Genomic DNA, 23,835 nt, shown 5'->3' with positions numbered 1-23,835 from the left:
TGGGTGTGTAGTGGGCGCTCAGTATACGGGGTTCGTTTCATCAGCACTGACCCAGAGAGGGGAGCCACCTCTGTGGCGAGGTGCTAGTACGTGGGATGGCTGGCCCTCAGACTCTCTTTCTGTCTGCCCTGTGCCCACAGGGCAGGGGCCCAGGCCGCCTACTCTCCTGCGAGCTGCTTGGCATCACCCTAGCAGCTTCCCCACTTCAGCCCCGAGGGATTGGAAGGGCCTTGTGGGTTTCCTTATGTGGGTTTGATTTTCAGAACATGTTTAAGTGTAAAGAGTGAACTGATTTGAAGAATTTTTAGAGTATAAGAAGCGAAGAGTCGGGACTTCCCTGGTGGTCCAGTGGTTAAGACTCTGCACTTCCATTGCAGGGGGCATGGGTTCGATCCCTAGTCAGGGAACTAAGATGCCATAGGCCGTGCAGCGTGGCCCCCCTCCAAAAAAAGCGAAGAGGCCAGGTACCATCAGGCTGAGACTTACCATTAGAGGGTGTGGGCTGCTCCAGAGGCCAGCAGCCAGCGTGACAGCCACCCCGAGCACCTGCCAAGCCCAGAGAAGTGCACAGTGCACGTCCCGTGAATGGCAGTGGCACATCCCGATTTCAGAAGTCACTGTGCATGGAAGTGTCTGAGTGGCCGTCAGCAAGGTGGGAGAGGGTTAAGAGAAGCTGCTTATCCTGCTGGTGTCCCTGGGAGCAGTTGTCTGGGAATCCAAGTTTTCTTGCCCGTGGGCCTGGGGGAAATGGGCAGAGGCGGGTAGAGAGCAGCCTGGGCCCAGTCCTGAATCACTGGGCAGTGAGTAGGAGGTCTGGCCAGGCCCTTTGGTCGCCAGCATTGATTAACTCACTTCAGCTGGCAGGTGGGTTCTCCAGCTTCCTCCCCTGCTGTCCCACATCCTTTACAGATCACACACTCTTCCAGGGGGTGGAGCGTTCCGTGGGGTCTAAACAAGCAGATGTGGCTCCTTGCGAGAGCCTGTGAGCAAGCTCTTCTAACAGGCAGATGCCATCTTGGCACACAGCCCGTTGACTCTCATCCCCACGTCTCCCTTCCCTCCTAGAAACCCTGTGAGCTTGGAGGATCTTCCTGGGAACTGGGCCAGCGAGCTGGCCATGCAGCCTTGTCTGGTGTGGCTTTCTATACTTAAATCGAAGGAGCAGTTGACGTGCTCTGAGATTAGTTATTGTGGCAGTGGTCAGTGGTGGCATTCATAGCTAACAATAACTGCTGTGTGCCAGGCCACTGTTAACTCATTTATATTCATAACAGCCTTATGAAGTAGAGAGATAAGAAAACTGAGATGGAAAGAGGTCCTAGAACTTGTCCCGGGGGTGACACAGCAAGTGGCAGAGGTGGGACGCAAACCCAGATAGTCTGACTTGGCCTCCTCCCACTGTTCCCCTTGTGGACCTGGGTGGGCTCAAGTAGGCTTTCTGGACCTTAGATCTCTAGCTGTGTGTGTCCCTTGGCCCCTCGTGTCCAGCAGCCAGGGGCTGCCCTGCCAGGGGTATATGTGCTGGGAAGGGTGGGGCTGGAGGATGAGGCTGGGGCTGAACTTGTTAAATTTCCTGTCTCTTTTTTTTTTTCCTTCCATTGGACTTTCCTGTCCTACCTGTTACTTTATAGGAAGCACAGCTTTTTGAGGGACAGGGTGTGATATTTTTCCTGCAAAGCCGTTGCCTCAGAAATTTGTCCCCACGCATTCTCTAGCATTCCTCCCTTTGCCACAAGTGGCGTCATGTTCCAGAAATCCCACGGCCATCGGCTCCTTGTCAAGCCCAAACAGGGAAGGGGCTTTCTAAAGTGTCCCTTTCCCCTCTTCCTGCAGCTGCTGCTGTCCAGGGAGGAGCCCTGGGCATGGGCTGGGCTTGCAGGGCATGTGTGTGGGCAGAGGGGTGAGTGGGCAGCTGAGCTGGGGCGTGGGAGGGAGGATGGCCAGCAGGCCGGTGGCCTCGTGCCCTCCCGTCTCTAGGCCTGAGATCTAGTGAGGTCTGCGTGTGGGTTTTTGTTTGTTCTTGGTTTTTTGAGGTAAAATTCATGGAACGTAAAATTAATCACTTTAAAGCATACAGTTCAGGACTTCCCTGGTGGCGCAGTGGTTAAGAATCCGCCTGCCAATGCAGGGGACACAGGTTTGAGCCCTGGTCCGGGAAGATCCCACATGCCACGGAGCAACTAACCCCATGCGCCACAACTGCTGAGCCCGTGCGCCACAACTACTGAAGCCCGCGTGCCTAGAGCCCGTGCTCCACAACAAGAGAGGCCACCACAGTGAGAAACCTGCACACCAAAAGAGTAGTCCCGCTTGCTGCAACAAGAGAAAGCTGGCGTGCAGCAACAAAGACCCAACGCAACCAAAAATAAATAAATAAATAAAGTGTACTGTTCAGTTGCGTTTAGCACATTCACAATATGCTAAATTCACCAGCAGTCTGTAATTTAAAACATTTCATCACCCCAAAAGAACACGCCATTACTATTGAAGAGTTAGGCTCCACTCCCTACCCCCATCCTCAGCAACCACCAATCTGCTTTTCTTCCCTATGGATTTACCTCTTTTGGAAATTTCACCAAAATGGAATCGTAGAAATTGTGACCCCTTTTGTCTGGCTTTTTGCACCGAGCATGTTTTCAGGGTTCATGTGGTAGCATGAACCTGTGTTCACTGCTTGTTTCTGGCCGAGTATTGCATTATGTGGCATAGCGCATCTTGTTTATCTCTTTGTCTGTAGATGGACCCTTGGGCTGTCCTGCCTTCTGGCTGTTGTGACTAGTGCTGCTGTGAACACCCACATGCACACTTCTGTCTAACCCTCCTTTCAGCTCTTCTAGGTGGAGACCAGGGGAGGAATTGTTGGGTCCTGTGGAATTCTGTTGTGAGCCGCGTTGGGAAGCGGCACATTAAGCCAGACCTCAGCACTGCGGACTGTGGGGTGGGCGGGCAGATACGGCGCTGGGCGGGTGCAGGAGCCTGGGATGGGGACCTGGGGTCTGTGGCAGAGGTGCTGAGCCCGTGTACAGGGCTGGCCGAGCCACCTGGAGCTCTGCTCCCTCCTGAGTATCAGCCTAGCTGCCGAGAAGGAGCTAAGCTGGGGCTTCAGAGTTGTGGGGAAGAGGGCCGAGGGGGCGTGGGAGCTGAAGGCCAGGCCGTGTAGGGAGACACCGGTGCACCCCAGGGTGGTGAGGTGCGGAGGAGCTGCTGAGAGCCAGTCTCCGACCTGATCTGGCCTGTTTACTACTTTTTATTTTTACTTTTACTTTTTGCGTTACGCGGGCCTCTCACTGTTGTGGCCTCTCCCGCTGCAGAGCACAGGCTCCGGACGCGCAGGCCCAGCGGCCATGGCGCACGGGCCCGGTCGCTCCGCGGCATGTGGGATCTTCCCAGACCAGGGCACGAACCCGCATCCCCTGCATCAGCAGGCGGACTCTGAACCACTGCGCCACCAGGGAAGCCCCTGTTTACTACTCTTATTACCAGTTTTCAAACTTTATTTCTTTAGCCATGGAGCATGGAGCCCCTTGAAATGGAACGCGGAACTTGCCCATGTGAAGTCCCCGGAGGGGGGAAGGGATGGTTCTCCAGCCGCCTGCCCCACCCCATGGTCTGCAGTGGCCCTGAAGCACTGTTTGAAAACCACTGATTGACTCTAACCCTTGCATTAAAATTTGTTAATAGAATGAAATATTTGATATATACGGAAGAACTTCAGTGGCGTGTGTGTACAGCATAGGTGCAGCCTTCCTGCTGAATGTTCGAGGTGCTGGTGTTTCTGCTGTGTCAGCCTCCCAGATGCTGGGATCCAGGGGAGGGGACCACAAGTAGGTGTTGCCCCGTTGTTGGGCCCAGCCCCCTCTGCAGACTTCCTCTCCATGCAGAGGCTCGCCTCTCGAGAGGAAGGTCTCCCTGCCCAGATGTGTGCAGGAGTCTTCCAGTTCCAGATGGACCTTAAGGCAGCTGCTGGGAGCAAGTCTGGTATGAGATGCGACCCGTTAAGATAGTGCTGTTGAGGAGAAAGGACTCTGTGTGGAGACCTGGAGACAGACCTGAAGGCTTGTGTGTTTGGGCTGACAGAGCCAGCGTGTGAGCAGGGCCCCCGAGAACCAGGAGGGCTGATCTGAGGACGGGCTGGCTGGGGGTGGGGCGGCTGGCTAGGTCAGTGGTTCCCAGAGTTGTTGTTTTTGGGCCCCTTTATGCTTTTGATTACTGAGGTCTTCAAAGGGCTTTTGTTTATGTCGGTTACATCCAATGGTATTTAACTGTATGAGAAATTAAAACGAGACATTTTAAAAATTTTATTAATTCATTAAAAAATAAAATAAACTTGTTACATGTTCACATAAATAACAGGTATATTCTGAAAAATAACTTTTCCAAAACAAAAAAAGTTTTGTTTAGAAGAGTCGCATCATTTTACCTTTGCAGATCTCTGTACCATCTATCTTAATGGAAGACAGTTGGATTCTCATATCTTTTGCACATGATCTGTTGTGATATCCTGTCGTGTAGCCTCTGGAAAAGCCTATATGCTAGTGAAAGAATGAGTGCAAAAAGGGCAAATGATGACTTAGTATTTTTGTAAAAATAGTTTTGGCTCATGGACCCCTTAAAAGGGTCTCAGGGCGCCCTTAAAAGGGCCATCCCTTTGAGGACCACTGGTCTGGCTCAAGCTGGGCCATTTGCTTGAAGGCCCCGAATGCCCCATGGGAGCGGCAGTGAGGACGTCTGTCAGGACGGGCAGAGCCCCAGGCGGTGCTCAGAGTGCTGTGGTGGGTAGAGGATGGAGCGGGAGGCATAAGCAGCCACCCTTGCCTCCTGCTGCCAAGGGCTGTCCGTGGAATAAATAAAGTGTGGGTAAGGCACACGGCATGTGGTGGGGAGTCGACGTGACACACAGGGAATGTTTATTCTGAGGCTTGGCGAAGTTGTTTTGCTGTCACATCTCCCCACTAGGCTCTGCAGCTCTCAGGAGGGAGGGTGGAGATGACCGGAGGTTTTAGGATGGAGCCTGCAGTGCTGGGGCTGGTGCCACCGTGATGTGTGGCGTGAGAGGTGGCTGAGGACTGCGGAGCAGGGCAGGCAGTCCTCCTTGGGCTCTGCCGCTGGTTTGCTCGGCAGCCAGAAGGCAAGGTGACCTCACTCTTTTCCCCTAGTGCTGCTTGACACATTCCGAGACCCTGGAGGCACAGCGTTGGGGCTTGGGTGGGAAGTCAGGGTGGAGAGGGAGATTAGGATTCCTCGCTCTTGGAGTGACGGTCAGTCGAGTCCTGCGCTCTTGAAGCATGTTGGCGGGAAGGGGATTCATGAGAGTCTCGGAGGCCCCCAGAGGTCTCAGGTGACACAATAGGGATTTTTAAATTCTATTTTGGGGGAAGAAGCTTGGATCAACCCTCAGGATTTTCCTTGGAGGAGGAAAATTACCTCTTCTGTTTGGGGTTAAAGTGCTCCTTAGCCGGGTCCTGCCCCTTGGATTTGGTAGCTGGCAGGAATTTAGTTGTCTTTCTTTAAAAAAAATTTTTGGCTGCACCTCACGACATGTGGGATCTTAGTTCCCCAACCAGGGATTGAACCCGCACCCCCTGCAGTGGAAGCACTGGAAGCGTGGAGTTTTAACTACTGGACACTCAGGGAAGTCCCGGAATTTCAGCATCTTTAATGTTAGATGAGAAGATATCCCCATAGACTTAGACCTTTTAGTTATACCACAGTTTCTGCTGTGACTATATCGTATGGCCTCTGTTAAAGAAAATATTTCTTTGCCCCTCCCTTCTTGTGCACTGGTTGCCCCGCCCTGTCCAGCCCGTGTGTGGCCGGCACGTGGAGGCTTCCAGCTTGAGCTTGATCTGAGCACTTGGGGCTGCTGCCCCCCAGTCTGCTTTCAGGGAGCCTCTCAGGACTCCCTTGCAGCACCCCATTCAACCCTTTTCCCTTTGCAGCTTTTGAAGAGCTGATTGTTCAGACTTCACATGACATGTGGTGTTTACCTCTTTGGTCTCTCCTAAAGGAGTTTTAACAACAGTCACCAAACTTGGATATGAATGTTCACAGCCACCAAAAGGGGGAAACAACCCCACTGTCATCAATAAACAGATGTGGTCCATCCACACAATGGAATATTACTTGGCCATGAAAAGGAGTGTGGTACAACCAACAACTACAGCATGGATGACCGTTGAAAACATCCGCTCAGTGGGAGAAGACAGACACAAAAGACCATGTGTTATCTGATTCCATTCATGTGAAGCGTCCAGACTAGGCAAATCTGTAGAGACATAAAGCAGATTAGTGGTTGCTGGGGACTGGAGCGGGGAGTGTGTGGGGAATGATAGCTAAAGTATACAGGGCTTCTTTTTGGGACAGATTTGATTATGGTGGTGGGTGCACTACAAACCATTGACTTGTACACTTTTAAATGGGTGAGTTGTATGGTATGTGAATTATATCTCAAAAAAGTAAGTTATTACAAAAATACACCAAAACAGTTATTACCCGCACCGCCCCCCCCGTTTTTGGTTTGTGCTTATAATTCATATTTTTTAAAAAAATTTATTTATTTTTGGTTGCGTTGGGTTTTCGTTGCTGCCTGTGGGCTTTCTCTAGTTGTGGTGAGCAGGGGCTACTCTTTGTTGCAGTGCGCAGGCTTCTCATTGCCCCAGCTTCTCTTGCTGTGGAGCACGGGCTCTAGGTGCGCGGGCTCAGTAGGTGTGGCTCGCGGGCTCTAGAGTGCAGGCTCAGTAGTTGTGGCGTACGGGCTTCGTTGCTCCGTGGCATGTGGGATCTTCCCGGACCAGGGCTTGAACCCGTGTCCCCTGCATTGGCAGGTGGATTTTTCTTTTTTTTAATATTTTATTTATTTATTTGGTTGCTCCGGGTCTTAGCTGCAGCAGGCAGGCTCCTTAGTTGTGGCATGCAAACTCTTAGTTTGTGCAAACTCTTAGTTGCAGCATGCACGTGGGATCTAGTTCCCTGACCAGGGATCAAACCCTGGGCCCCCTGCACTGGGAGTGTGGAGTCTTATACACTGCGCCACCAGGGAAGTCCCGGCAGGTGGATTCTTAACCACTGCACCACCAGGGAAGTCCCTGTAATTCACATTTTGCCAAACCTTTATTTGACATCTTTGTTTCCTGTCTTTTTGTCATTTTTGGTTTGACATCTGCTACCCATGAGTAGCTAACACCTCAGATTCTACCTCCATCCTGCGCTCTGTCCTGGTTACCCCAGGCCCCCAGGAGCATGCTGGACGGGCATGGTGTTGGCCTCGCCCTCTTACACCCACGTGTGCGTGTCTGTGCACGCACAGCTTGGGGCTCAGCCGTGGTCAAGTTCGTGGCAGCTGCATGGCAGCAGCGTGGACGTGTTCTGTGCTGAAAGCAACTGGCCATCAGATAACTTTATTTGGAGTTCGGTTCATTGTTTCACCAAGTATTTATTGTCTTTGTCTCCACCCAGTGCTACTTCTGATTTGGCTGAAGGGTGGGACTTTATCTCGAGGTTTAGAGCTCTGGAGGAGGGGGCCCCCAAAGACACTGGGCCTTATGGTATTTTGGGGGTGTGCCCTCTCCCCTTGGAACCCCGCGCCATAACATGCTGCCGGGTGGGCGGCATGAGGCAGTGTGTGAGGCTTGGCGGCCTCTGGAGGGAAGTGTGGGCCTCTGCACATGCCAGCCGGCCTCCCTGTCGCATGTCCCCTGACCTCCATTTCTGAGGTTGCCTTTGCTCGCTCCTCACGGAGGTCTCTCCCAGATCCCTCCTCTGTGCTCCCTGGTGCTGAGTTCCTTACCCTTAGCTCCAGTTTTTGTGTCTTTGTCTCGTTGTGGGTATTCTCAGTGGCTTTGTTGTCTTGGCATCCTGACATTTGACAGCAAAGATGGGTAAACTGCATTTCTTGTAAGTTTCTTTCTTCTGGGCCACATGTCCTTGTGTAATTAGTAGGCTCCCTACTCATTCCCCAAAGTATCCCAGTTTGGATGATAAATGTACAGGGTTACTCTACATTTGAGGCTCTACTTTCTCTGGGTGGAGGTGGGAGCCTGTGCTCACACTTACGTCTTTCATCCACAGGTACGAAAGACTCCTCCTTCTGGAGAAGAGCCCCATGGTCTCTGTCCACTCCCCAAATGCCTTCACAGCCCGTAGTGCCTGGCCAAGCTGGGTGGGCGGCTTCATGAAGGGTGGTTTGTGGAGGTTCATCCTCTAGTGAACTCCTTACGGGGACCATGCATTGGCACTACACACAGGCCCCAGGCCTCAGCTGCAGGGATGTCTAGGGGAGGCCCTGAGTGAGGTGCTGGTCAGGACTAGACCCCCAAGGAGAGTCACCCACTTGGGAACGTGCATCCTGCTGGGATAGTACCAGCCTTTACTTTTGGGAGTGGCTCACTGATGGGCGGTGTCGAGAGGTTAAAGGCAAGATATGGGGCCAGGTGGCCTTGACTCACACCTGCTTAGACACGGTGGTTTCCTTGTATGTGAAATGGAAGAGTGGCACAGGGTACATGATGTGAAGTGCCTGGAGCAGTGACTCGCCTCGTAAGCCGTGAGCGTTGGCTGTGGTGACAGTGGGGACAGCTGTGACTAACAGAGCAAACCGATGGGCATTTCAAGCAGACTTCCCACGTGCTCACTCAGAGGGAACGTGTTTCTTCAGGGCCACATACCTGATGCTTTCCTTTCTCGGAAGCTGGGCTTCGCCCTAGGCCCTGATGGCATTGAGTTGCATACGGTGGCTGCCCCACGATCGTGCGTATCTTCGCAGCAGCTGACGGTCCTCTCCTGACTTTCAGAGGCAGATGACAGGCCCTGGGCGCTCGTGCCGGCAGGTGGTGCCCACGTGGAGGAATGTAGTTTGGGTCTAGAACTGAATGTCTGTAAAGCAATAGGACAGTATTCTCCAGGACTTGATTGAGACACCTTGGACGAGGCTTAGAGACGAGTTCCAACACAGTTTGGTCCACGTGGCATTGGGAGGAGAAGCCTGGTGTGGCCTCTTGAGGGATCTGCAGTGATGGCTGACGCTGGTTGGCCCTGACGGGTTTGTCCTAAAAGAGAAGCCCCACGTTCCTGGGGTCTTGGCCCTACTGGCCTGTAGAGGTGTGTGCTAACCCAGGTGTGGGTCAGGCAGGTGGGCACAAGCTCCGCTGACAGGCCTCCCTCTGCGGTGTGCTTGGATGAAGTGGTCTTTGGGTGGCCAGGACACAGCGAGGTTTTGGCGGGGGCAAGGCGTCCGACTGACTTGGACATTTGCTCACATTTCCTTTTACTAACTTAACATCTACACATCCCAGAAGAGACAGGCAACCTTGGAATCTCCCATGATTTACAAGCTTGTAAAGATGGCCAGACGGCTGCTACCCAGGCATCGTTTCTCCTTTTGGAATTGAAATGCAGAAAATATTATACATCCTGTTTGCTATGAGTGTGGAAGCGTTTCCACAGAAACTCTTTTGTGGAAAAGAAGGTCAAGGAACCAACCTCAAAACCACAGAAGATATATTAGCTGCAATTTACACACCTTCTGCCCATAGATCTTTCAGTGAATCTTCTACCAAAGGGCCATTTGCCCTCACCTCATGCTTGAGTGCAGCTCCTCAACCCCCCACATCGGGCCCAGAGAAATCTTTGCCCCAGGAATCTCCCCGAAGCTGGGATACTGGCCCCCATAGGTATGGATCCTTCTTCAAGGCTGCTTGGAGATTGTTCTTCTTGAAGAACTTTCATGGGGATGGTCATTGTGCTTGGAGGTTATATGTTCAGGCTTGTGTGCGGGAGCCTGTGTGGGGTTTGCATGCTTTGCCCCTCCCCTCAGAGTCAGGAGTCCTGGGGTCCATCTGGACTGGCCTTGAATACTCTACAGTCTTAACCTTCACACTTGGGGTTCATTCCCCTGAGCACTGCTGGCCTCTACACACCAGCTGTGTGCATGGGCCTGAGTAGATGCTGGGATTTATGTCCCTGACTCTCAGGCATTGATTGTTTAGTGACTCAGTGTGTGTTTGTGTCTGATGTCATTTAAAAATTTTTTAATGGCAAGGATATATATATTTTCCTTTTATTGTAGATGTTGAAACTGAGATTCACAGCCGTAGCGTCTTGTTCTGGGCTACACAGTGATGAAGTCAAGGAACCAGGACTTGAACTTGGGCCTCCTGGCTCCCAGGCCGGGGTCTTTACACTGACTACCCAGAACTGTTAGGTCATGTTGGTGGAGAGTGCAGTACAGGGGTTCCCTAACCTCATCTTCTGCTGGGAATGATCAAGGCTGTATCAGAAGGCGTGCATACATGGGCAGTCAAACATCTTCCCTTCCTTTTAAAAAATAATATCTAGGGGTTTCCCTGGTGGTGCAGCGGTTAAGAATCTGCCTGCCAATGCAGGAGACATGGGTTTGAGCCCTGGTCCGGGAAGATCCCACATGCTGCTGAGCAACTGAGCCCGTGCACCACAACTATTGAGCCTGTGCTCTAGAGCCCGCGAGCCACAACTTACTGAAGCCCGCGCACCCTAGAGCCGGTGCTCTGCAACAAGAGACGCTACCACTGTGAGAAGACCGTGCACTGCAACAAAGAGTAGCCCCCGCTCGCTGCAACTAGAGAAAGCCCGCCCGCGCACAGCAACGAAGACCCAACGCAGCCAAAAATAACTAAAATAAATAAATAAATTAATTAAAACAAAAAATCTGGTAAGTGCTATATAGTAGCATTAGTTTACAAAAAATGATGTTAAGTAAACAAACAAAAACCCCCAAGAGTTGTTCATGATCCCAACAGTGAACGCAATAGCTGTTTTCTTGTTGACTCCCAATCTTACTCAGTCCTGCTGTATTTTTAAATCATAGGCCACATTTTCACATCCTGCCTTGGTTCCCTGAAGGAGACATCCCTGGTCCCCTTCACTAGACTGAATGCCCCTTGGGGACTATATGTGTTTCATGTTTTTATCTCTGATACCTTGAGTGATTGCAGCTTCAGAGCAGCTTGTGGGGAAATTCTGCTGAACACTTCCAGAGGGCTCTGATCACCCAGGAGGCAGAGAAAAGCCCCCAGCTCTGGGTGGGGAGCACTGACTTGATGGGAGTCCTGTGGGTTCATACTCTAGAGGGTTTCTTGACTTCCTCATAGTTATCTATAATTAATTAATTATAACTGATTGCTGTGTAATATTTTAGAGAGTTGATAGATCAGCATTCATTTAGCCATTGACTTGTTGGACAGCAAGTTGCTCCCAAGTCGTGAGTGGAGCTGTTTGTTGCTCTGTGTTATTTCTTTAGACTCCATTTCTGGCTGGTGGGTTTCCTGGGGGCAGGAGCATGGAAATACCATGGTTCTTGCCACATGTGGCCGCGTGGCTGCTCCCCGAGAGTGCTGGCTTCCCTGTGGTGTTTCTGCCTTTTGTCGAGGCCAGCGTGGCGCACACAGTGTTGGTTGGGGATTGGATTCAGGAAAGGGAGAGACGGTTGGAGGTCAGCCTGTCTGTGTGCTCCTCAGCGTGCTGGTTTGTCCCTTAGTGTCGGGGGTGGACCGGTTCCTCCCGGTGACCGGGCTCTGAGTGTGGAAGGCAGAGGTGTGGCCCGGGCTCACCCAGCCTTGGCCGGGAGCCCTCACAGCAGCACCCAGAGAACAAGTAGGGAGCAGTTGGGTGACGCATCAGTGTGTCCACTGACTCATCCCGATCACTCGGCCCTGCTTTGCACTGGGCACCTCACTGGGCGAAGGTGTGGAAACGGGAGGGATGGAGATGGCGCGGGGCTGGGAGATGGGTCTTAGGGGCGAGCAGACCGTTGCCAGCAGGATGTGGTGAAGAGCCCTCCACGCAGAGAACTGCTGTGCAAAGCCCAGAGGCCTAAGGTGGTTTTCTTTCCACGGGGAGGTGTAAGTGTAAGAGCAGCTCAGCAGGAGGAGCCCCAGGAAGTTCTCAGTAAGCATCTGGCTTTGGGTTGGTTACTGTACTTGAAGGGGGCTTGCGTTTTAAAAATATATATATATTTATTTATTTATTAATTATTTGGCTTCATCGGGTCTTAGTTGTGGCAGGCAGGATCTTCGTTGCAGCATGCGGGGATTCTCTTTAGTTGTGCTGCGTGGGCTCAGTAGTTGCAGTGCTGAGGCTCTCTAGTTGTGGCACGTGGGCTCTAGAGTGCACGGGCTTAGCTGTCCCGCAGCATGTGGGATCATAGTTCCCTGACCAGGGGTCAGACCCGTGTCCCCTGCATTGGAAGGCGGATTCTTAACCACTGGACCACCAGGGAAGACCCAGGCGTGGGATTTTTTCTTTTTTTATTTAATATTTATTTATTTATTTAGGTTGCATTGGGTCTTAGTTGCGGCAGGCAGGCTCCTTAGTTGTGGTTCGCTGGCTTCTTGGTTGCGGCACATGGGCTCCTTAGTTGCGGCTCAGCAGCTCCTTATTGTGGCATGTGAACTCTTAGTTATGGCATGCATGTGGGATCTAGTTCCCTGACCAGGGACTGAACCCATGCCCCCTGCATTGGGAGAGTGGAGTCTTATCCACTGGACTACCAGGGAAGCCCCCTGGGCATGGGATTTTGAGGGGACCTGCACAGGGGACAGGGAATTACCCTAGTCCGTGGAGTAGAGGTGTTTGTGTCGGGGGGTCAGCTTTGGAAGTGAGGGGCCCCAGTCCGTAGAGCGCCTTTAGGATGATGGGGTGTTAGCAGGGGGTCGGAAGGTGGTACCCACATTTCTGCAGGGATAGTTTTGGGTGCTCCCTCTATGTTGCCATACTGTGTGGCGTGTCTGACTGCCTTTCTCAATGCCCTGTGCACTCTGAGGGCGGGTGAATCTGAGGGGACAGAAAACTGAGCTTCACCGCCTGGCAGAAATCTGTCACTGATGTCTGCTCTCTTTGAGCCTCAGATGGGCACGGTGAAACTGAGAGACGTGCATGTAATGTTCTGGACGCCTTGGAGCTGGTTGTGATCGGGCAGCTGTGTGCAGAGGCCTGGATGTGTCTGGGAGGCATCCGTGTGGCAGCTTGACCACGCTGTATAAAGCCAGCCAGGGTGTTTGCTCCTTCACCTGCCTGCAGCCCACCCACTTGGCCTGAGTCGAGACATCAGGCTGTCCTTGATGCAACGCAGATCTGCCTGAGGAGGGTGGCGAGGGGGAAAGGGGCTGAAGAATCTCGCCATGGTCAAGTCCACAGGCCTCAGAGAAGGTGTATGCATGTGTGCCTGTGGCCTCAGGAGAAGCTGGTGGAAAGGCCAGTGGAGCTCATGCAGCACAGCTGAGGGCCATGCAGGGCCGCCTTGCCTGGGCATGACCCCTCTGGACTGCAGAGGCTTTTGTGGCTGGAGCCTCTGTGTTCTGGGGCTGCGATGGGTCCCCTTCCAGGGGTAAACGCTCATATGTGGGTGCAGGGAGTATTCTGAAGTAACAGGTTTTTTTTGTTCGTTTGAATTTTATTATATTTATTTTTTATACAGCAGGTTCTTATTAGTTATCTGTTTTATACATATTAGCATATATATGTCAATCCCAGTCTCCAGTTCATTCCCCCCGCACACACTTTCCTCCCTTGGTGTCCATACATTTGTTCTCTGCATCTGTGTCTCAATTTCTGCCTTGCAAAACGGTTCATCTGTACCATTTTTCTAGATTCCCCATATATGTGTTAATATACGATATTTGTTTCTCTCTTTCAGACTTACTTCACTCTGTATGACAGTCTCTAGGTCCATCCACGTCTCTACGAATGACCCAATTTCATTCCTTTTTATGGCTAATATTCCACTGTATACATGTACCACATCTTCTTTATCCATTCGTCTGTTGATGGGCATTTAGGTTGCTTCCATGACCTGGCTACTGTAAATAGTGCTGCAGTGAACATTGGGGTGCATGTGTCTTTTTGAATTACGATTTTCTCTGGATATATGCCCTGTAGTGGGATTGCTGGGTCATATGGTAATTCTATTTTTAGTTTTTTAAGGAACCTCCATAGTGTTCTCCATAGTAGCTGTATCAATTTACATTCCCACCAACAGTGCAAGAGGGTTCCCTTTTCTCCACATCCTCTCCAGCATTTGTTGTTTGTAGATTTTTAAAAATATATATATTTTAAAAATTTAGTTGTTTTATTTATTTATTTTTGGCTGCATTGGATCTTCGTTGTGGTACATGGGCTTCTCATTGCAGTGGCTTCTCTTGTTGCAGAGCATGGGCTGTAGGCACACGGGCTTCAGTAGTTGTGGTGCATGGGCTTCAGTAGTTGTGGCTCGTGGGCTCTAGAGCACAGGCTCAGTAGTTGTGGCACACGGGCTTAGTTGCTCCGCGACATGTGGGATCTTCCCCGACCAGGGCTCGAACCTGTGTTCCCTGCATTGATTGGCAGGTGGATTCTTAACCACTGCGCCACCAGGGAAGCCCTGTAGACTGTTTTTAAATTAAACTTTTTATTTTGAGATAATTGTAGTTTTGCATGCAGTTGTAAGATACAATCCAGAGAGATCCTGTGTACTCTTTCCCCAGTTTTCCCCAGTGGTAACATCTTGTAAAATTACAGCACAATGTCACAGTCAGCAGGATCTCAACATCCCTGCAGTCAAGATGCAGGAGGCTTGCACCCCCGCAGGGTCCCTCACAACCACACATCCTGCACCTCCTACCCTTGTTGCCTCCTTAACTCCTGGCAGCCGCAAATCTGTTCTCCGTTTCTAGAAATTCCACATTTCAAGGATGCTATATCCGTGGAATCATACATCATGTAACCTTTCAAGGATTGACTTTTTTCACTCATCCTAATTCTCTGGAGATTCATCCAGGTTGTGTGCATCACCAGTTGTTTCCTTTTTATTGCTTACTAGTATTCCATGGTGTACACGGCTTAACCACTCATTCGCTGAAGGACATCTGCATTGCTTCCAGGGTTTTTTTTGGCCTTTACAGATAAAAATGCAGTAGCCACTCATGTACAGTTTTTGTGTGAGTGTAAGCTTTTATTTCTCTGTAATAAATGCCCAGGAATGCGGTTCCTGGATTATGTTGTAGTCGCGTGTTTAGTGTTTAAAGAACCTGCTAAACTGTTTTTCAGAGTGGCTGTACCATTTTATATTCCCTCCAACAACATACGAGTTTCTTCACATCCTTGTCAGCATTTGGTGTTGTCACCATTTTTTTTTTTTTTCTTTTGCGGTACGCAGGCCTCTCACTGTTGTGGCCTCTCCCGTTGCGGAGCGCAGGCTCTGGATGTGCAGGCTCAGCAGTCATGGCTCGTGGGCCCAGCCGCTCTGCGGCATGTGGGATCTTCTCGGACCGGGGCATGAACCCGTGTCCCCTGCATCGGCAGACGGACTCTCAACCCCTGCGCCACCAGGGAAGCCCCGTTGTCACCATTGTTAATTTTAGTCATTCTGATAGGTGTGTAGTAGTATCTCATTCTTTTAAAAAAATAAATTTATTTATTTATTTTTGGCTGCGTTGGGTCTTTGTTGCTGCGTGTGGGCCTTCTCTAGTTGTGGCGAGCGGGGGCTGCTCTTCGTTGAGGTGCGCAGGCAGAGCACGGGCTCTAGGCGCGTGGGCTTCAGTAGTTGTGGCTCGTGAACTCTAGAGCGCAGGCTCAGTAGTTGTGGTGCACGGGCTTAGTTGCTCTGCGGCATGTGGGATTTTCCTGGACCAGGGCTTGAACCCGTGTACCCTGCATTGGCAGGCGGATTCTTAACCACTGCACCACCAGGGAAGTCCCTCTCATGTGGTTTTAATTTGCATTTCCCTAATAGCTAATGATGTTGAACATCTTTTCATGTATTTATTTGCCGTATGTATATCTTCTGTGAAATATCTTTTCATGTCTTTTGCCCATGTTCTAACTGGGTTGTTTGGTTTTTTTTATTATTGAGTTTTGAGAGGTCTTTATATATTCTAGATACTAATCCTTTGTTAGATATGTGGTTTGCAAATATTTTATCCCACTCTTATTTTTTCACCCTCCTAGTAGGGCCTTTTGTAAAACAAATATTTTAAATTTTAATGTGGTCCAAATTGCCAATTTAAGTGTGTGCTCCATTTTGAGTTAATTTTTGTGTAGGATTGAGCTTTATTTATTTTTTGCCTATGGATGTCCAGTTGCTACAGTACCATTTGTTGAAAGACTGTCACTCCTCCCCTGAAATTTTTAGCACCTTCGTTTTTTTTTTGTGGGGGGGTGCCTCGCCGTGCAGCACGTGGGATCTCAGTTCCTCAACCAGGGATCAACCTGTGCCCCTGCAGTGGACGCATGGAGTATCTTTTTGAAAAAATATATTTATTTTTTTATTTGGTTGCACCAGGTCTTAGTTGTGGCATGCAGGATCTAGTTCCCTGACCAGGGATTGAACCTGGGCCCCCTGCATTGGGAGTGCGGAGTCTTAACCACTGGACCACCAGGGAAGTCCCTTTTAGCACCTTTGTTCAAAGTTAAATTGGGCACATTTGTGTGGGTCTGTTTCTGGGTTTTCCAGTCTGTTCCATTAATCTATGTGTCTAACTTTCCATTAATACCACAGCTTTGATTACTGTGGATATATAATAAATCTTATAATCAGATAGATGGATTCCTCCCTCTGTCTTCTTCTTTTTAATTAAACGTAGTTCCTTTGCCTTTCCGTATAAATTTTAGAATAATCTTGTCTATATCTGCAAAAAAGTCTTTGTGAGCTTTTGTTAGGAATTGAATTAAGCTTATATATCAGTTTGGGGACTATTGACAATTTAGAATCGTCCAGTCTATGAACACAATATGTCTCTCCCATTTATTTATGTCTTCTTTGATTTTTCATCAGCATTGTGTAGTTTTCAGCATGCAGTTCCTGTACATGTTTTGTTAGATTTACACCTAACTATTTCATTTTTTTTAACAATTGCAAGTGGTATTTTATTTTTTTTATTTTTTTTTAATTAATTAATTTATTTTTTAACATCTTTATTGGAGTATAATTGCTTTACAATGGTATGTTAGTTTCAGCTTCACAACAAAATGAATCAGTTATATATATACATATATTCCCATATCTCTTCCCGCTTGCGTCTCCCTCCCTCCCACCCTCCCTATCCCACCCCTCCAGGCGGTCACAAAGCACCGAGCTGATCTCCCTGTGCTATGCGGCTGCTTCCCACTAGCTAACTACCTTACTTTTGGTAGTGTATATATGTCCATGCCTCTTTATCGCTTTGTCACCGTTTACCCTTCCCCCTCCCCATAGCCTCAAGTCCATTCTCTAGTAAGTCTGTGTCTTTATTCCTGTTTCACCCCTAGGTTTTTCATGACATTTTTTTTTTAAATTCCATATATATGTGTTAGCATACGGTATTTGTCTCTCTCTTTCTGACTTACTTCACTCTGTATGACAGACTCTAGGTCTATCCACCTCATTACAAATAGCTCAATTTCGTCTCTTTGTATGGCTGAGTAATATTCCATTGTATATATGTGCCACATCTTCTTTATCCATTCATCCGATGATGGACACTTAGGTTGTTTCCATCTCTGGGCTATTGTAAATAGAGCTGCAATGAACATTTTGGTACATGACTCTTTTTGAATTATGGTTTTCTCAGGGTATATGCCCAGTAGTGGGATTGCTGGGTCATATGGTAGTTCTATTTGTAGCTTTTTAAGGAACCTCCATACTGTTCTCCACAGTGGCTGTATCAATTTACATTCCCACCAACAGTGTAAGAGGGTTCCCTTTTCTCCACACCCTCTCCAGCATTTATTGTTTCTAGATTTTTTGATGATGGCCATTCTGACTGGTGTGAGATGATATCTCATTGTAGTTTTGATTTGCATTTCTCTAATGATTAGTGATGTTGAGCATTCTTTCATGTGTTTGTTGGCACTCTGTATATCTTCTTTGGAGAAATGTCTATTTAGGTCTTCTGCCCATTTTTGGATTGGGTTGTTTGTTTTTTTGTTATTAAGCTGCATGAGCTGCTTATAAATTTTGGAGATTAATCCTTTGTCCGTTGCTTCATTTGCAAGTATTTTCTCCCATTCTGAGGGTTGTCTTTTGGTCTTGTTTATGGTTTCCTTTGCTGCGCAAAAGCTTTTAAGTTTCATTAGGTCCCATTTGTTTACTTTTGTTTTTATTTCCATTTCTCTAGGAGGTGGGTCAAAAAGGACTTGCTGTGATTTATGTCATAGAGTGTTCTGCCTATGTTTTCCTCTAAGAGTTTGATAGTTTCTGGCCTTACATTTAGGTCTTTAATCCATTTTGAGCTTACTTTTGTGTATGGTGTTAGGGAGTGATCTAATCTCATACTTTTACATGTAGCTGTCCAGTTTTCCCAGCACCACTTATTGAATAGTCTGTCCTTTCTCCACTGTACATTTCTGCCTCCTTTGTCAAAGATAAGGTGACCATATGTGCGTGGGTTTATCTCTGGGGGTATTTTATTTTTAATTTTGGTGTCCACATATTCATTACTAATACGTAGAAATACAGTTGATTTTCATATACCGATCTTATATACTATAACCTGTTGAACTCACTAGTTCTAGGAGTTCTTTTTTTAAAATAGATTCCTTGTGATTTTCTACATAGACAGTTGTGTCATCTGTAAATACTTTATTTCTTCTTCCCAATCTGTGTCTTTTATTTCCTTTACTTGCCTTATTGCACTGACTAGATAGTCTAGCACTATGTTGAATAAGAGTTCTAAGAATGGACAACATTGCCTAGTTTCTGATCTTAGAGGGGAAGCATTTAGTCTTTCACCATTATGTATAATGTCAGCTCTAGGTTTTTTGTAGATGCTCTTTGTCAGTTGAGGAAGTTCCTTTCTATTTCTACTTTTCTGAGGGGTTTTGTTGTTGTTCATGTTTTTTAAATGAATGGGTGTTGAATTTTGTCAAATGCTTTTTCTGCATTAATTGATGTGACCACAGAATTTTTCTTCTTTAGCCTGTTATTATGGTGGATAACACTGATTGATTTTTAAATAGTAAACCAGCCTTGCATCCCTGGAATAAACCCCACTTGGTCATGGTGTATAATGCTTTAAATATATTGCGGACTTCTATTTGCTAATTCTTTGTTGATTTTTGCATCTATATTCATGAGGGATATTGGTCCATAGTTGTTCTTTTTTGTCCCCTTTTTTGGTATCGTGTCTGATTGTGATATCTAGTTAATACTGTCTTCATAAAATGAATTGGGCAGTGTTTCTTACTTTTTCTTTTTCTAGAAAAGACTGTGTAGAATTGGTGTTAATTCTTCTTTAGACATTTGGTAGAATTCTCCAATGAAACCCTCTGAGCCTGGAGATTTCTTTTTTGGGGAATTTTTAAATTACATACTTAGTTTCTTTAATAGTTATAGGGTCATTCAGATTGTCTATGTTTTTTGAGAAGTTGGTCCGTTTCATCTAAGTTGTCAAGTTAAAGTTTGTAGAATTGTTTGTAATAGTCCTTCGTTATCTTTTTTTTTTTTTAAATAAATTTATTTATTTATTTTTGGCTGCATTGGGTCTTCATTGCTACACGAGGGCTTTCTCTAGTTGGGGCAAGTGGGTGCTACTCTTCGTTGTGGTGTGCGGGCTTCTCACTGCGGTGACTTCTCTTGTTGCAGAGCATGGGCTCTAGGCACATGGGCTTCAGTAGTTGTGGCACATGGGCTCAGTAGTTGTGGCTTATGGGTTCTCGCGCGCAGGCTCAGTAGTAGTGGCACATGGGCTTAGTTGCTCTGTGGTATCTTCCTGGACCAGGGCTCGAACCCATGTCCCCTGCATTGGCAGGCGGATTCTTAACCACTGTGCCACCAGGGAAACCCCTCTTTGATTTTTATTTCTCTTCCTTCTTGATCTTTTGGGTTTTTTTTAGAATTTCTTTTTTTTTTTTTACGATAAATTTCAAGATTTATCTATGGTGATTTTTTCAGTGTAGATTTTTTTTAGTGGCTGCTCTAGGAGTTTCATTGTATATGCATAACTTACACGCTCTGTTGGTGGTGTCATTTTACCAGTTCAAGTAAAGGGAGTACCTCCCTTTACCTCCTTTTACCATTCCCTATGTAAGTGTCTTAAATATTTCCTCTACATGATTCAGAACCACATTAGATAGTGTTATAATTTTTGCTTTGTTCATCAAGCATAATCTAGAAAACTCAAGGAAAGCCTGGTTACAGGTAGTTTTGCTTACTCAGGTTTCCTTCTTTTATCATTTCCTTTCTGTTTAGAGAACTTCCTGTAACCATTTTGTAAATGTAGGTCTGCTAACTATTTCTCTTAGTTTTCCTTCATCTGAGAATGTCTTGATTTCCCTTTTGTTCCTGAAAGATATTTTTATTGGTTACAGGATTCTGGGTTGACAGTTGTTTTCTTTTAGCACCTGAAAAGTATTGTGCTACTTCCCTCTGGCCTTTGTGGTTAAGCCCAAATCATTATATTTGGTTTCTCCTATCCAAAACCTGTTGTTTTTCTCTGGTTACTTTCAAGATTTTTTCTTGGGCTTTAGTTTTCAGAAATTTGTTTTAATGTGTCTTGGTGTGGATTTTTTTGGATTTATCCTTTGGAGTTCACTCAGCTTCTTGAATTTATAGGTTACCATTCTTGCCAAGTTTGGGAAGTTTTCAGTTATTCTCTCTCTGAGTATATTTGTACCCTACCCTTCTTTCCTTCCAGGACTCTGATGACACAAATGTTAGATCTTTTGTTATAGTCCCACAGGTCCCTGAGACTCTGTTCTTCTCTTACTTATTTTTTTCAGTCTGTTTTCTCTCTGTTATTTGATTGGGTAATTTCTGTGCTTTTGTATTCCAGCTCACTGATTCATTCCATGGTTCCCATCATTCTGCTGTTGAGCCCATCCATTGAACTTTTAATTTCAGTTATTGTATTTTTCAGTTTCAGAATTTCCGTATGGCTCTTATAGCTTCTGTTTCTTTGCTCAGGCTATCTGTGTTTTTTGTTTATTCCAAGCATGTTCATAATTTCTTGTTGAACCATTTAGCATGGCTGTTTTAAATCTTCATCAGATAACTGTGACATGCCTGTCACCTCGGTGTTGGCATCTGTCTTCGTTCATTCAGTTTGCAACCTTCCTGGTTCTTGGTATCATGGTGATTTTTCAATTGAAATCTGGACATTTTTGTGTCACATTAGGTGACTGCAGGTTGTGTTTGACCCTTCCTTCTCTTTCAGTCGGCTTTTTCTAACACTGATGCAGCAGGGGAAGCAGGGCTGCTGCCTTTTACTTTTAGGTGGAGGTAGAAATCTGGCTCCTCACTTGGGCTCCAGTGATACTTGAGGCAGGAGATCCCTTGTTACTGATGCAGGGTGTGGGGTTCAGCTCCCCAGGTGTCCTCCTCTGACGTTGTACCAGGAGGGAGAGGGAGGAGACCTGTTACTGCTGGGTGGGGCTGAAAGTCCCAGCTCCCTGCCTGACTGCCTGACACCTCCCTGGTAGGGGTGCTGGGGCGCCTCTTGGCCGGCAAAGGGAAGTCTGGCTTCTGCTGGTGGGGGTGAGGGTGTGGCTCTCTGTTCTTTGGTGTCCGGCTGGAGTAGGACAGTTATTGTCTAAGAGTTCTCTGTCTTGCCAAGTTGTTCTTCCCCGGTTCTTCAGCCAGATAGGGCCTTTACTGGGGCTTCTGTGTTTTTGGTCTGCGCCCGTTGGCACTTCCAAGTTGCCCCTCCTCCAGACTCCAGTCTGGGACAGTGAGGCAGAAAGAAATCCAGGGCGTTACACCTCTGTATGGTTCCTTGGGTCTCGAGGTTCCCAGCCCCTCTGCCTTCTACTCTCCATCTTTTTGAGTCTTCTTAGGTTTGTCTTATATACAGTGTCCAGGGTTTTATTTGTACTTAGTGGGAGGCATAGGGAACATTTACATCTACCCTATCTTGAAGCAGAAATTTCCAGTGACCATTTTCAGAAGGGCTTTGGGCTGAGGAGAATGCCTAGGCCACCAGCAGTCTCTTCCCAGAGATCAGCCGGAAGCGTAGCCTCTGGTTTATTGGGTTTGCAGGGCATGGCTCAGTTTAATCGGAAGGGAAGAGGCTCAGCGGGTGCTCTCAGGTGGTGACTTCTGCACAGGTCTGGTGCTTCTTCCCAGGTGGCCTGCCTGAAGCAGAACTCAGTCCCATCTTTTGGGTCCTCAGTGTTGACAAGAGTTACCTGCTTCTCCTTTTCCCGCTGCCCCTTAAAGTAAAACCCCAGCTGCCCAGCCAGAAAACAGCAGCAGAACTACATACCATTAAGAGTTTCTAGAGCCCACTTCCTGTGCCAGCCGCCTTTGGGGTTGCCACAGTTCGTACGTCAGGTTTTTGGGGGGCTCCCAGGAAGAGGGTGCCTTCGGTCCTGTCAGAGGCCCCGCCCCGCCCCAGAAAAGATGAGGCAAGAGAGGGAGGAATGCTGCCCTACAAAACCTCTGTCTGCTTGTGAGCCTCTCCCATGGGGACAGAGGCTGTGGTGGGTGTTTCTGGACTCACTGGCATGGCTGGGTCTGCTGTTGCCATTTTTAGACAGTCTGAGAAATAGTGGGAGCAGCAGCTCCTCTGGGGCGCCCTTCCATGCCTATGGGGTTACCTGAGAGAGCGGGGTGTCCTGGTGTGTGGCTCTCCAGGCCTGTGGACGGGGTTCCAGGTGCTGATGAGTTGAAGGAGGGCGGCAGCCAAGCCGCGCTGCACTGGTGGACGGGCTCCTGCCTCTGTCTTCACTTTAGCTGTGCCCGTGCCAGCGAGTCCTCTCCGCCCCAGGCCACCCTCCTTCTCACAGGTTGGTTGTTCCCTGTTTGTTTGCTTGCTTGGATGGCAGTGCAGGGTGGCAGGTACCTTCCTGTCCCCTGACGACCCTAGCGTTGCGCACTGGACATCTGGAGGTTCTCGTCACCCAGCTGTGGACGCCAAGTCTGCCCTGTTAGCCCTTTGCCCCACTCCCGGCCCCAGCAGACCTGAGCTGCTGCCTTGGGCTTCCCTCTGGATGCTGTCTAGTATGTCCTAGCTCGCTTGCTACAAACCAGGGGACCAGCTCATTGTCCTTGGAAACTTTTGTCCCTGTCTCTTTGACTGAAGTTTCCCAAATCTGGCTGGGGGTGGGGGGCGCAGAGCACAGAGTCACTTGAAAACTTACGTAGCGAATCCCTGCCCCCGCAACCTTCCCCCCCCCCCCCCCCCCCCCCCCCCCCGCTTCCTTAGACTTGGCTTTCTTAGCTTAGACTTGGCTTTTCTTGGCTTTGGGAGAAGGACTCATTAGTTTACATTTCCTGTGGACTGTGAACCCATGAAGGTAGGAGCAGTTTCTTATTTATCTCTGCTTCCCCACTGCCTTACATGTTTGCCTTACAAACATTTGTAAATGTTTTTTTTTAAACAGCTTTATTGAGATAATTCTTCACATACCATATACAATTGACCTACTTAAAGTGTACAATTTGATGGTTTTAGTATACTCCCAGAGATGTGCAACTGTCATCACAATCAATTTTAGAATGCTTTCATCATCCCCAAAAGAAACCCTGTAGCTGTCACTCCCCACAATCCTTCCATCCCCTCTGCCCTGGGCAACCCCCGTCTGCCTTCTGTCACTATGGATTTGCCTTGGTAAATGCTCTTGTGGAACGTTACCCACTTCCCAGGCTGCTAGAGTACTTGTTTCTTGCCCTGTGCCCTCTACTGGCCCAGCCTTCCCACCTTTTAGGACGACCTGCCCAGATGGGTCCCCTTTGGGGTGATCCGTATATGGAAGTCTTGGCCAAGTGAGGTGGATGCTGGCAGGCTCCCTGAGTAGATGGTTGTTGAGCGAATAACGATGCTGATTTCGGGCCAGGTTCTGAGGGACTTGTGCCAGTCGCAGGTCTCCCACTGCCCCTTTTGAGGAAAGGGCAGGTAGGTGTAGCTGATAATG

At 48.3% G+C, this 23,835-nt stretch overlaps 1 protein-coding gene and 1 non-coding gene across 4 annotated transcripts in view; one reads left to right on the top strand and one right to left on the bottom strand.

Moving 5' to 3' along the window:
* Positions 1 to 23,835, top strand: part of MPRIP (myosin phosphatase Rho interacting protein) — a 136,424-nt gene that overhangs the window by 8,880 nt on the left and 103,709 nt on the right. The gene's annotated exons all lie outside the window — the stretch shown is intronic.
* TRNAG-CCC (transfer RNA glycine (anticodon CCC)) lies at positions 16,316 to 16,388 on the bottom strand. Its single transcript has one exon. It is a non-coding gene; the product is annotated as a tRNA-Gly (tRNA).

This window comes from Delphinus delphis, chromosome 19 (assembly GCF_949987515.2).
Source record: "Delphinus delphis chromosome 19, mDelDel1.2, whole genome shotgun sequence".
Lineage (NCBI taxonomy): Eukaryota > Metazoa > Chordata > Mammalia > Artiodactyla > Delphinidae > Delphinus > Delphinus delphis.
The sequence above is the reverse complement of the archived record's forward strand: the minus strand, read 5'-3'. Positions and strand labels throughout refer to the sequence as shown.